This window comes from Zophobas morio, unplaced genomic scaffold (genome assembly GCF_036711695.1).
Source record: "Zophobas morio isolate AGI-343-1 ecotype UQ-CSIRO unplaced genomic scaffold, CSIRO_AGI_Zmor_V1 ptg000012l, whole genome shotgun sequence".
Classification (NCBI taxonomy): Eukaryota; Metazoa; Arthropoda; class Insecta; order Coleoptera; family Tenebrionidae; genus Zophobas; species Zophobas morio.
The window spans coordinates 563,948-575,788 of NW_026972117.1; positions in this window are offsets into that span (position 1 = coordinate 563,948).

An 11,841-nucleotide genomic window follows, 5' to 3' on the forward strand; every position below is an offset into this window, starting at 1 on the left:
GAAAATGTCGATGTAGTTAAATTGTATGCGATGCACTGTTTCGGTCAAGAGGAACGCTTAACTTACCCGGCGCATCCACCATCGAGACTGTTCGCTAGGCGGCCGATCCTGAAAACAAATTATTTACGTTAGTTCGTCCAAGGACTTTTCGATTCAAATTTATGATTTTTTTTTTTTCTAAACGACGTTACGAATCGGCCACGACGCGACGTTTCGAAAAATCACTGACTGAAAGATTCAAAGAATTTTTCATATCGAGTTAGGCACCTCCTTTAATTCTGTGAGAATCAAAGAAGCTGCAACAAATGCTCTCGAAGAATAGCGAAATTAGATTTATCCCTTTCCGTTTCATCTAACAATACGAAAATCCTAATTGCCTTCTCCCACTTTCCACGTTATAATCCACAATCTACTGATACACATGTGTAATACCACATTCAAGCTCCATTCAGCGTTAACCTTCAAAATTATTTATAAATTTACAGTGCATATAAATCATTCTCGCGAACTTAATACTATTAACTGCTCCATAATATCTCACGAATTAACAATGCCGTTAATTGAAACCCAGCTAAATTTAAATTCATCTCCGATTAGATTTTCGTTTTAACCAAACCAACATTCTTGACGGTGCGCCAAAAGTGCACTCTGAACGAATATCCGGACTTACAATCTGAAGAATTATTCGAATCTCGGTCTAGTGTCGTAAAGGAAAAAGTATTTCAGCATTTTAGCCAAGGCTAATAATTCTGATAGATGGAACGGGATAACTACTTTATAAACGATGCAGTGTCGTAAATATGAAGTTTTCTCGTTTATTTTGTCTAGATGATTGAAATTTGATATGTTGGTGGACTCGGAAGTATACTGCAAGATTAGGTTACCGAACGATTGTTTGGGGGTTGACGTGGTCGTAATTCTTGACGGCAAAAATACAGAACGTCAGCTATAAATACGAACGAGCGTTAAAACTGAAAGGAAATCGCGACAAATTGAGTTTAAAGTTCCTTCGAAGCAAACAAGGAGGTGTGGAGAGAGCGAAGCTCGCGACCCATTATATCAGTAGCGTGGCGACGTTCATATAGATGTCTCCCTTTTGAGGACTTTGAGGTTAACCCGACTTTCGCTGTATTATTCATCACCTGCTGGAGTAATGTTCGTTCAAGCAAACCTAACGGTAAGATCAATCAGAAGCTACACTCTTTTTAAATCGTAAAAATATTGTATTATATTATAAATAAATACAGCATCTGTCGGGTGAAAGTTGTTTTAAATGTGAAACGTCGATAGCGTCAAACAAGCGTCGATCATTATCAGTTCTGCGTTTACTCGAAGCCCGTGAAAAACACCAAATAATATCGAAAATATCCCGCATTAGCACAGTCTGATGTCGAGAATAAAACGTGAAAGCGGCAAAGACGTTGCGAACAATTTGGTTTCTTTGGAAACGGAATCATTATTATATAATGCACCCATTTACACAACAGAAGAAATCCACAATGAGTTGCTTTTGTAGTATGGTTAAGTATTTTGCGTCGAAATGATACAAAGAAGAATGGAGTTCGTATCGATTCGAAATGAAAATGGTAAGACGCCCCATTGTGTAATAAGATTCATTGGAAAGTTTGATTAGTAAAGGTTGCAAGTTTGGGAATTCGAACGAGACCCAAATAAAAATCCAAGATTAGAGAGCTCGGATGATAAACAACGTTTTAATTTTATTTTAGACTAACCTGAATCTAAAGAGTCGTAAAATTAAGTTGGCTCTTTTGCTTCTACGGCGTATAATGTTAAACATATTTGAGTCTCGCATCGCTCCCTCAAGTGCATTAAATTTAAATTTTAGGTCACGAGAAGTGCGTGTTTAGATGTGTTTTTAAAATATATAGTCTACTACTGACGTTTTTTACCGCTCTAAAGCCACGAGCGGCGATAGAGGGGATGCAGAGGGAGCATTGATCACGGTTATCGTGCTCTTTTGTTGCTTCCAATATCAGAAGTCTTCGTAACGGTGGGGGCGGCAGGTGATGCACAGAGGTACTTCACAAAATAAATAAAGATGGCTCTTCAAAGACGACCGGAATTAGTTTAGCGCTTTTTAACGTTTATTTACGCACAAGTGGCATAAAGGTATTATTCTCGTACACTTATGTAGATGTGGAGTTCAATCACGACTATACTTCAACAATTTTTTTTGTTGGGGCCCGTTGCGCCTCAGTCCCCCCCTGTTCTCATTCTTTTCCTTCGGCAAGCATTGCCCGTCTTTATTAATGTGGGATAAAATAGGGCTCATAATCGCGTGAAGTATAAAACCGGCCTTTAATAAACTTTCTAGAATCAATCATTTTCGGTCCCTTATCAAATACCGGAGTATTTTAAATTATATTGCTCTCGAACGAGTCCGAGGGAATTGCGTTTCGTTCGGAACAATCAATGATGTTATGGGTTTTCATTATTTCTGTTTGCTTGTAATAACATCCAGTGGCGTAGTTCGATGTCTTAACGATAAACTAAGTTAACGCGGCTTCAAAGAAATCAGATCCGACAAACAAGGGAAAATTACCACGGTAATATCCTTATTTAAGGTCCACTTCATAAAGTGCGCGTTTGAAACTGAATCCGTTGAGATCTCGTCCATGATGTGATTTGATTTTAGCGAGCATCGAACCAATATCCCGCAGGATTAAAGGACTACAAGTTTATTTCGGAGAGGAGAATTCCGCATCAACGTTGGTCTACGTGTTTTTTTACTTCCACAGCGATAGCGAAGAGAAGCATCGTGCTAGTCGTTTCGACGAAAGTCTAACGAAATGCAGCTTTCCGCTCGTTTACTCCAACACACCGATGACGTCATGTTGAAGGTACTTCTAATTTTATGTATTACACGGGTGATCATAGAAGACTAAAAGCAATTAAATAATTCCATAAACAACCCAAATTATAAACGTAGTGCGAAATCAGCGTTTCCCTTGCGCCTTTTAATTAGCGCAAAAAACGGCCGCCTTCGGTGCCAATTTAACCATGAATATTAATTTTCGTTAAATCACGCTCGCGATTTTTCCATCGCCGCCGCCGCCGCCGACTTGCTAACTCCATGCACGAGTTTAAAATTTCAAAAGTACTCCGTCTAATATACGAGGTCCTCACGTAAAATCCGTTTCAAAGTATCAAACTTAAAAGGGTTCTTGTGCATGCGGTACACTGCTGCAAACTTAATTTCCCTCTGGATACTCATAAAGCTTTCAAGAACTGCAATTAACTTGTCTATCCACGAGGCTTAACGAAAATCGGCGACGTCGAGCCCAAAATAAGCCCGGTCGAAAAATAATCGTCGATTTTTCTCGCCGTCGCGACGATTTCCGTCGTAATGACCGCTCCGGATTTTTTGGCTGAGGCGCTAATAAACGCGATTGCAGAGCTCACAAACGGCCGTAATAAGCGCATAAATAGCCAGTGCCATAAAAATGCCTGGCAGATTCGTGTGCTCGAATTTCTATAAACACATGCGAAATTACAATTTATTGCCGGTACATTATGGATAAGCGGCGGGCATGCCCGCACACTAACCTAATTTTTCTCAGAATTTTGCAAAATGTGTTTAAATTAGAAACTGTGCTTGGACTGCACAAAATGAGCACTGTGAGATCATAAATTATCGTCATGAAACGTGGCGAAAAATTTGACATTTTAATTAATTCAACTAATACAGAAAAATGGCAAACTAGCAATAAATAAAACAAGACTCCTTCTGTCCGCAACGCGGCATCGCGAGCTCGTCCCCAAACAACCAAAAAGTCGAACCGACCAAGTCCAACCCTGCCCTTGAGCTCCGAATCTGGAATAGTACCGCTCATGAATTTTCAGTAGCGGATTTAGTGGAATCGTCGCCGTACGTAATGCGTTCCGCTCAGCCGATATCTTGCGAGATACTCTATTATGGTTCGCAATTTATTTCACCCTTTCTTTCATCGCTATTTTGTTTCGCATGCCGTCTTATAATGGTTATTCGGGGCATATAATGTAACCAGATTTGGCAGACTGATACCTTTTAGGACTTTTTTTTCTTGTCGTTCCGGCAAATTGCCAATTAAGACGTCAAACAGAAAATATTCTCTGGTGGCGGAGATATTGCTCGCTGCGATCCGGATGAAATTAATTAACAATCGTTAATTAATTGCGAGCGGGAGCTTCATGTTTGCACAGACGCGAAAAAAATAAGTGATAATGATTGAAGGGGGGGATTTTGGAGGAAGTGTGGCGAGAAAAAGTCGTTTAGTTCTCTCATCACTCGATACAGGATTGTACAATCCGAGTCGTTTATTCTAAACGATTTACTTACGAAATTATTCAAAATATGTGTGCACATTTTTCTCCTGCGAGGCAATCTCGCACCTCTGTCCCAAAGACCCACAAAACTGGCTTAATTATTCACGATGTAAATTCTCCACTACTCGAACCACCGCGATAGCCCACAATAAATCATCCGCATGACAGCTGCAGCAATAAAAACAATACCACACCAGCTCCGACCTAATTGTAATTAATTACGTGTACAATTTAAAAAGCCCGGTATATTTTTCGGTAATTACTCTTTACATCCCGTACAACGTGCATCATCTTTCACTTCTCGCCCTTTTACGCCGATGAATATTACATTTTTTATCGCATCCCGGCACCCAGCAAGTGTTATAATGATCCCGGTCATCAATATCCATGGGGCATAAAAGGATAGAGGTGAGATAAGAAGCCCACCACTAATAGGTTAATTCGAGGCCCAGTCCGGCCGCCCCCCGGCCCGGGCTCCATCCGTTGCCGTGGCAACGCCGCCCGCGAAGAGGTCATTGCTCACTACAGGGCCGTCTTGCTCTCCTTTTATTTTATTGCGAATTATGAGCGGCGAGTACGATTCTGGAAAAGGGGGATTATGCAGCCAGTAATACGCTGGCCGCGCGACTGCGCCAATTCGCAGCTGCAGTTTTTGCGGCCCTAGTCCCTAGTCGCAACAGTGCGAAAAATTAAGTTTTTTCTTTAATTCTTCATGTGCTACAATTGTTTGTCTATTAATTAGCGAATCTTGATTCGAAGAAATATCTTGAGTTTGCTCCGTTATTGTTTAAAAGTCATATTATTCCAAGATTCTGCAAACAAGAGCACAACGCTGCTTGTGTTGTTTAGACCACGCTTTAGGAAACAATTTTTACGTCCACTTGGAGATAATATAAAAATCGGTGACGTTCAAAGGGCACTACAATGCATTGCGCAGCATTTGTGGTGATTCGCCGACCCTGGATAAAACTGAATACCGTTTATTTTCGGAAGACGTGTAGGAAATGTGTTGAATGACGTTAACAGACGTAACACCGGCAATCATTTGACTTATTTTTTCGTTGTTCGCCACGAAACAGGAGTTTGTGGAAATGACCCTTAATAATTTACATTTTTGTTCGCGTGACGTCAAAACAGTTGCATTTGAAATGCTACCTATTGCATTTAATATTGGACTGCAAACTAAAATGGGTCTCTAGACGCTTGTTTATATTTTATCGGGGATCGTGTGACCAGCACGTCTGGAAACGTGCGATTATGCAACCAGTAGTACGATGGACTGCGACAATGCGGAGGCTCGCGATTTTTTGTGCATAAACTTCTATAAACTGAATTTCCTTTTCAGCTTCGACGTCAAAGCAAATTACGGTTCTAATGAAAAGCTTTTGTAAGTAAATGCGAAGAACTGCACTCGGAAAATGTACATGTTTTATTCGCTCAAGAGACCTCAAAGGGAAGATCAAAATGCAAATGTTTCATTGGCTTTATTGAATGTAGGTTGTTTAGTTGAAATTATCGCCGATTACTAGGGACGCTTTGGAAAACTTCGACTAAAAAATGTAATGTATAGAAAACTGTCTACGTTTGCGGTTCCGGTCGTGCACAGTAATTACTGAAATATTGTGATGGATAAGTGGATGCGGTCCACCTGTGCGTGGGAGAAAATCTCCAAAACTATACAGCATAAACCGTTTTGTGTAAATCCCGTCCTAATATCAGCATGCAGTCATTCCGGCACGAGTTAGGCCAGCAGAGTAAACTGTACCAGTTAATCTAACGCAAACATGCTCAAATGTCCTCCTAATGGAGTAGAAGAGGCCAAACTCAAACACTATACATTCTCAAATACAGGTAGCGGATGGTCCGGGGCTGAAAGCGGCGGAAATCGAATCCGGAATTCTGTCTGAAACGTACTTCACTAAAAGCGAACCGGTTCGATAATTCTTAATTGCTTCTTCCAATCTTAATCCCGGGGGATAAAATATTAAAGCGGTCAGTCCACTGATACGAAGGATAAAACTTAAGCCCTTTCGATTATTGCCTAAAATTGGAAACGTTAGAATAACGGTTACGTAAGAAATTTCGTCCTGTTTGAATCTAATCGAATCATTTCTTGTTCTGCGAAACATTTCTGGGAGCACTAGTCGCATCGAAAAGGCCACCTTATTCAATTAGGTGGCATTTAGGAGGAAATTTAATTTCTTTTGATAGTTGAACCATGCCTTGCTAATTTTCATTTTGATTTTATTCGCGACGGTGACTTTCGCGTTCTACATTTTTAATTGGAAGTGCATTAAATTTTGTCTTCGTTAAAGGGTGTTTTGAGCCTCCTTAATTTGGACAGAGTGGAATTATTTGCATTTGGGCTTCGGGGGTGCTGTTTGAATTTACGTTCGTTTAGCACCTCGAGCTAATAACAATTTTACGTAGCGAAATGACTATAGCACAACTTGCTAAAAAAATATTTCTACTGCCTGAGCTGCTAAAATTAAACATTCTGTGAAGTGTTTACCACCGTTAACAGTAAGTACCTGACATGTAAAGGAATTATCACTAAACGGCGAAATCATTTGCACGATCTGCTGCCAGTATATCACGATCTAATGTTTCCATTCGCCGCGGTAATTATGATTTTCGGCGTGCCGGCGTGAACAAAAACCTGTCTCAATTTCAAAGCTCGTTATCTCATCTGATGCGTCGGACATTGATAGAATAATTTTGAGTATCACAAGAGCAATAAATCGCAATCCGTACGTTTCCGATAACAGTCAATCAACGTCCGCTTCCCACATGGAACCTGTACCGAATTGGGGGTTATTAATACGTCCTGTTGGGTCGGTTTTAATTCGTCGCGAAAGCCGGGACGGATCGATCGCGCGCGAAAAGAAATTAAATTCGGCGATAACTCACGCCGGCAATTCGTAAAAATATTTATCATAAACATAAGAAATGAGATGATTAGGATTTTCCAGTTTTTGGAGCACCCCGTGGGGGATAGGGACATAAATCAGGAAATTCGAGGCAATCAAGGCAAATTTATCAAGGGAAATTTCAAAATCCTGGTTATTAGGATTAAGTAAAAAATATGTTCCTGAATCAAGGATGAATTCGTATTCCGTTCAGATCTGTATGCGGAAATCTCTGACAAATCTTTATTTACGGCGCCAACTTTAAAGTGCCGCCTGAATTGACGATCACTGGCTTAGTCAAATTTCTTTCGAAATCCATGCAACCCCAATTTTTCTCATCTCCTGTCTGGTGAGGATCGATTAAAAAAAAACCGGTGCGGACGGTCCGGAGGGGAAGTGTAACAAGTGGGATCGAAAGAATTTTATTTAAACAATGAGAATATATTAAAACTCCTATGTATTGTCCGTAGAGTAACTTTCTATATATGGCTTATATTCAACTACGTGAGCCAAATCTGAAAAAGTCAAACTTTATATGTATTTGCTACGTTGATCATTCGCTCGACCCAGCAACTTCCCCAATATACATAAATCACAGTGTACATTTCGTGACAGGATTAGAGAATCAAAAATTCGTTTCACCGGCTTTTAAATTATTGGACTTATTGTATTTCGTATACAGGGTGTCTAACTTCCGCTTTTCCCCTCTGCAACTGTTTTAAGTAAGAAAATGAACTCCTGAAATTTGAAACACCGTAACCTATATGCATTCATTTTCCCGGCGCATCCACCATTTTACAATGCAAAGTAGTACGCCAATGGAAAAAATTCAACAAATTCCGTTCCACGTTAACCGCCCGAATAACATAATGCAAATAATTAATTACAACAATGAAAACAAACTAAAACTAAACTAAATACTGAAACACAACCGCAGTATGATCGCAAAAATGGCATCCACGTGCACAGTGACGCATTATTTATAAAATAATTTTCTATCCGCTCCACCAATAACATAAACAAATCGAAATTCCCTTCCCACCGCCCCTTAATTAAAAAAGTTTCTGATATCCGACAGGCCATATTTCAGAGAAATGCGAAAATCCCAACGTAAATATATAACTCCGTTATTAAAAAGCTTAGATAGAGGAGTGCGGAAAGAAAAGAAAAACCGCAGTCGATAAATCAAACGTATGGAAAATTAATAATCGTAAAATAGATCGGATAGCATTATATGAAATGTTACTTTCAGATTGGAGAAATTGGAGGCACGAAAAAAGTAGTTGAAAAGAAAAACACACCAAACAGACTTACAATTATCTGTCTAAGACAATCGCCAACGGTTGACAGACCACAGATAAACGTCTAAAAAAACACCAAAAAATCCGTTCGACAAATACAACACCTACTACTGTCGTGGCTCGAAAAGTAAAAAGAGGCAACGCCATATATTTTAGAGGTTTTGACCCTGAAAAGAGGCTATTTTACCTCAAATTCTTGTACGGTAGGCTTATTAGTTAACAAGCGTCGAAAATCGGCCAGCAAAATGAGAAACGTGACGAGAAACAAGCACAAGATGTAATAAAAATAAATCAAAATGATCCCGACCCTCGTTCCATACCGAAAGGATTTCGTTCTAAAATAACTCGGCTGAAAAATCCGCAGGAAACTTGTTCATAGACAAATATTATTTAACCCCACAAAGCCGTAATAGTTTTTCGACGTTGAGCGGCACTTGGATGTGATTGCCTCCGAAGATGAGCCTCACGGCGCACGAAAATCGCTATGCAGAATGAATAATAAATAATCGTTTGTTGCGCGGTTGCGGCGTCCAAATGTGACGGGACTCTGTTGTCTCTGTGTTTCATGAAATAACTCTATCATTTTTTGTTTTTGTTTTATTATTTATAGAATTCAGCAAGTCCAACAGTTGCGTTACGTATGCGTGCTTTACTCCATCGCCACTCTGTATATTGTGGGCGTTTCGTTCGATCGGACTAAACCTATACAAGGGTTAGAGAAAGCGCCGGATCTATTCTAATAAATACGTATATTTCTGGATAGCGGAAGCCGTATTTCCTATTTGCCGCCGAATCGTAGGTATTCCCTCGAAGCGAATAATTTTATTGGACAAAGTTGCCGTGATGTGCCTTTCAAATTTAACGGTACCCACATTTATAAAGTTTATGTGGGTAATAATATGAATAAACCCTTGTTACGAGTGGTATCACGGCAATTAATAATTTTCTTATTAGAGGGAAATTTGTGGAAAACGACGTTCCATCTTGCGCGCTTCGACCTAAATTGCTGCATTATTTGTCAGCGTGTAGGACAGAATAAAGCGAAAACGTGATTAGTAAGTGATCAATCTCCTTTGGCTGTCAGAATTTCGAAGAAAGCACGAAGGAACAAGCGAAATTTCATTTCGGACGCACGGCTTCCACACCACCTACCTAATACACACGTACGCCGCAGACAAAAGAAGAATTTGATAGATTGCCTCTATTTTCCTTTTTGTTTATTTCCTTTTAGGTTAATGGGGAAAACATTTTGCAGAATGTCCCTGTTAGAGGAATTTCGAAATTGATAAGGGCTTGCTCTGACGGAATCCATCATGCGGCTTAGGGTAACGCTATTCCTGCAATTTTTTTAAAACGCTACACGGAAGAAAGTTAACATCTGAGCGATCGCTGAACGTATAGTACTGAAATGCTGGCTTAGAAAGCAACAATTTCTGAATTAAAAAAAAATCTTCTATTGTTTACTTGGCCCTGCTGCTCCTTACAAACTACGCCTACTTGTTGTTTCTCTTCAGTTGTTCTTCACATTCGGTGTGTCTTCTTTACCCACTATTTTAAACTTTTCACTCACGAACTTGCATTTTCTGCAAAATTGCAATTCCCGGAAAGTTTGGAGAAAATGGTGATATTCATAGATAAATAATACTACGTAAAATAGAATGCAAAGTCGGCTGTAATGCGTGTCCCAGGTTTGTGTCTAGGCTTATGTACCGGCCACATAATAAGAGATAGCACTGATAGCAGTGAAGTATTTTTTTCCAAAAATTACTTGGCGACAACTTCCACAGCCAGTTTTAAGAAACAATAAAAAAACTAATGTCATTTATGATTAGTATAAAAGTGTCATTTGTGTGATTATACGTGATAACAAAGCGTAAAATATGAAACTGTGCAGTGTTTTGAAATGTCTAAACACTAAAATTATTAAACGCCATCGTTTTCCCAACCCCTACAAATACAACGAGCGTTTTAAAATTTGGTTGGAACGGACAGGGAATCCAAATTTAGGCAAATTAGATCCCATGAAAATATATAAAAATGGATATTTTCTTTGCGATGTACATTTTAAAGAAACGGATTTTGGCCCCAATCAAAAACTTAAAAATACTGCTATTCCTACAATTCAAATTATGCATGGTAAATATTTGTGTGCAAGTGAATGCCATAGATAATCTTTACAATAATTTCAGATAATATGAACGACTCCGAAAGACACACTCATGATCCCGTAAACCCTATTTCTATACTGGATTCTCAAAAATTTCGTACTGAAGTATCTCGAAATTCCAGAGAAACCCTAAACGAAACTTTAAACCAAGAATCTTCTCGAATACTAAATTTACATTCAAATTCTAGGAATATTTCGCGTACAGCCCGTAGAAACAAAATTAAGGTAGCTTCGTATCGCCAACGATTGAAATTATACTCCAAATTTGAAGTAAAATTAGAAAGCAAAATTTTAAGTCAGGATGCTATAAATTTTTGTTTATCACAATTAAAAAGACGAAATGTCAAACCAAATGGTCGCAGGTTTACCACTGAAGATAAATTATTTGCATTAATGTTTTATAAACAGTCTGGGAGATGTTATAGAAAAATGAGACAGATTTTTGCACTGCCTTCACGTCAAACAATTATGTCTATGTTGAACAAAATTTCAGTAGACGTTGGTATAAACAAAATAATTTTCGACAATCTTAAAGAATCTGCTTCAAAATTAAATAACCAAGATAGAATATGTGCATTAATTTTTGATGAAATGTCCATAATGCCCCACATAGACTATGACAAATATACGGATACATTTTTCGGATTTAAACATTTTGGATTTGAACAAAATTTACAGATAGCAGATCATGTTCTTGTTTTTTTCATTCGCGGAGTGTTTAAAAAATGGCAACAGCCAATATACTTTGCATTTTCTTTTTCGTCTACAAAATCTTACATATTGACAACTATTATAAAAACTCTGGTTGAAAAAATACAAAATTGTGGATTCAAAATTCTGGTTACAATTTGTGATCAAGGCCAACCAAACCAAGCAGCTATAAATTCTCTGCTAAAGGAGTCGAAACAACGTTATATGTACATAAAGGGATGGAACCTAAAAGAAGAATTTTATTAAGGGATCAAGAAATTATTCCATTATATGACACGCCTCATTTAATTAAATGTATTAGGAACAATCTGCTTACTAAAAATTTAGTGTGGAAAACAAGCGAGGAAATTTTAGTTGCAAATTGGAAACATATAATCGATGCGTACTACAGTGATCAAACATGTGGAGAATTACGGGCTCTACACAA